Raw genomic sequence first — 3,186 nt, 5'->3', positions numbered from 1 at the left:
ACCAGTAAATAAGCAGCTGGAGGAAATAAGGAATTCTCATTGCTTCTGAGGAAACCTTTTAAAATGGGCAAGAGGTTTAGCAGGCTCTTTTACTGCTCTCCTCTTATCCTGAACAGTTATAGCTCACTAGGCTGAAACTGGAGTACCAGAGAGAGAAGTGGAAAGTTATCCAAAACTGCTGGCTTGTTTAAAAGTAATATATACATTATTGTTAGTCATTCCATGGCATTAGATCCTGCAGCTACATTTCAGTTAAGTGTTCTTCCATGGGCATGTTCTCTTGTTTCTTTTTTGGCAGCAGGGTTTCTTTCTAACAGTATTTTAGTGCTTAGATGGCAAGCTACTTTTTATCCATAGAATGTTTAATTTAATAAGGCAAAATGTGATTATTTGGGTTAATTAGAGCATGTAAGAACTCTGTGTTTATGCACTTTTGATAGTCACTTTTAAACACGTGCTTGTATATATTGATTTATAAATATTTGAGGTATATTTATGCAAATTTGATATACTAGCAATGCAAGGCATTATAGATCGTTTGCAAGAGTGTTGCAGTGTGAATTCACATTTAGGCAGTGAGCAGTATTCATTAAATGTCTGTGCTTCAGCTGTGTGCTTGCAGGGTGGTATTTTTTCCTCTAAGGCTTAGCTATTAAATCCACTGTAAAATACTGCAGAGTTGTATCTCAGCCTTTTTAAGTGATCACTTGACTCTGGTGGCTGTTTGGTATGGAAGCCATAGTCAAAATATGTCTATTTAAAACAGATGTAGTCATTAGGAGGCCCTCCAAGCCATGCTTCTCAGCTTCTTCTAAGTCAAACTTCTTCTAGGTCAAAGCATCTCCTAGGCAGGTTCAGAGAGGGATGATTATCCCCATTTCCCCACATGTCAAGTGGAACCACACTGCTGCATTGACAAGGGGCTAATGCCATAAAAATAGGACTCATTACTCAGTTATCAGACAAGTTTCTTGCCATCCATGCTCCTCATTCTGTCTCACTCGTGCTATTTAAATGTGGAGCTAAAAATAAATATTAGTCCTTGCTTATCAACAGGCAGGGTAAGGAATTTTACTACCCCAAACGCTGCCCAGGGTTACCTTTGGATGGCTGTTTGTTGCACCACACTGCAACAGCCTGGACAGAATGCCCCAGGGAAAGTCCTTGGGGCCCCTGTGATCCCAGAGAAGCTGAATGCCAGTGCCCAGGGTGGATTTAACCATGGCATGATGAGCAGGAGGAGTGGGCTGTAATAATCTGAGAGAGAGAAGGAGCAGAGCCTGAGCAGGGCCTTGCCAGCAGCAGGAAAGGTTGCTTTCCATGCTGCCCCAACCATGACCTCAGGATAGGGATTTCTGACTGACCCTGTGCCATGAAGCATTAAAAACGCAACAAAATGATCCACTGGGCTCTCACTTCTTGACCTCCCTGTGAGCACAGAAGCTTTTCCAGCTCTCACTGAGAGAATGATATCATTTCTGTAGTTATCTTTACTGCTCTCAGACTGAGTTTCTCACCTGCTTAGAGAGCTGTGGCAACCACTACCATTCCTTCCAGTTATTGCCTTGTTTTAGTCCTTGCACTTCTGTCATTTGCTGATGGGCCAGAATAATGTGAAATTACCCCTACAACATTTCCTAATTTGCCATTTTGTTCAGATATCCAACACATTCTCTAGGACTAGGGGAGTTGCTGCCATTGTGTACAGAGAGTAGACAGAAAAGGGATAGCTTTTCATGGGGAAAAGACTTGGAGGTCTACAAGCACAAAATCTCCTGGTCTTTCTGACCCTGTCACAGAAATCACCCCCTTCTCTAAGTGTCTGGCATGACAAGGGAACAAAGGCAGTAACTGTGGGTTTGGATATAGGTCTGGGTAGAGCTGAGTCATCTTCCCAAAGCACCTCTGTAGGAAAAGCTCTGCATGGTGCAAACAGGTGCTACCACCTGCAAACAGATGTGTTCTGGTGCTACAGGGCAAGGTCTGGAGAGCATTTCCCATCACCAAGTAAAGCAAACAGTGTGTTGAAGCCAAAGCTAGCACTGCAGAAGAGGGTCAGTGGTGAGGCAATTTGGGTTGCACCCCTGTACTGACTCCAGAGTTTGTCAGCATCACACTGCTGCTTGCTTGCTGCCCATATTACAGCTATTCTGTGCTGCTGTAGTGTGGGACATTGTGATCAGCCTCTGGATGCTCCTGAATTAAGGCAGATCATCTTTGCCTCCTAAGAAACCTCCAGAACCCAGCTGCAGCCATAAAGCTGCTATCAAATGCAAGCTGGCAGCAGTTCAGAATTGGGGCCAATATTTTTAACAGCATGAAATTTTGTTGTAGGCCCTCTGGAAGGATTCTGCGCATGAAAAGTTGAACTGGAGCAAAATCAAGACTTGAAGTCTCCTGTGTGGAAAAACAGGTGAAAAAAAGGTTAGCTGTGTTTGAGAAGGGGAATGCATCTCTCATCTGTATTACAGATAGTCTGATGGCATTAATTTGGAAGAGGTGTATCTTTCTTTACTGTTCACAAATGCATTCTAATGCCATGACCTCTTTTGTCTGAGTTGGCATCAGCAGAACATACCGACCGTACCAATCTCATCAACATAATCAGAAAATAAGTTGATATTTTACAATAGTAATTAAATCCTAAGCTCTACCCACTTTGTAAGGGCCTGAACTTCTACATGTACTTTCATACTGCCACTGGTGGCTTTTTGTTTGCATTACAGCAGCCTGAGAGCAAACGAAAGGCAAGATCCAAGATAGGAAGGCAAATTGGTTTTGCAAACATGGCAAAGAAAGTGTGTGAAATCAAATGCCAATATTAATGCAAGACATCTGCTCTCTGTTCCAGTTCTGAGCGAAGTAATCCAGTCCTAATTATACACTGCTGTGTCCTCTACCAGCTAAGGAGAATGGTGCAGCCATTCTTAGTACTGGTGTATAAATTTCTTTTTGGATCTGATAGATACATTAGATGCAGGGGAGGCTTTTCATTTTTTGACTGTCAGTTGCTTTGGGGAGCACAAAGAGAGGGGAGGAGAAAGGTTGCAGCAGGAAAAGATCAAAATCTTCCAAAAAGGACTCTGCTCCTAGAATAAAAATTTTTCCTAGAGAACTTTCCCTGCAGACCTCAATCAATACTATTCTCATCTGAGTGCACATATTATTCATTAAGAAATATTGGCA

This window comes from Zonotrichia leucophrys, chromosome 5 (genome assembly GCF_028769735.1).
Source record: "Zonotrichia leucophrys gambelii isolate GWCS_2022_RI chromosome 5, RI_Zleu_2.0, whole genome shotgun sequence".
Taxonomy (NCBI): Eukaryota; Metazoa; Chordata; class Aves; order Passeriformes; family Passerellidae; genus Zonotrichia; species Zonotrichia leucophrys.
The sequence above is the reverse complement of the archived record's forward strand: the minus strand, read 5'-3'. Positions refer to the sequence as shown.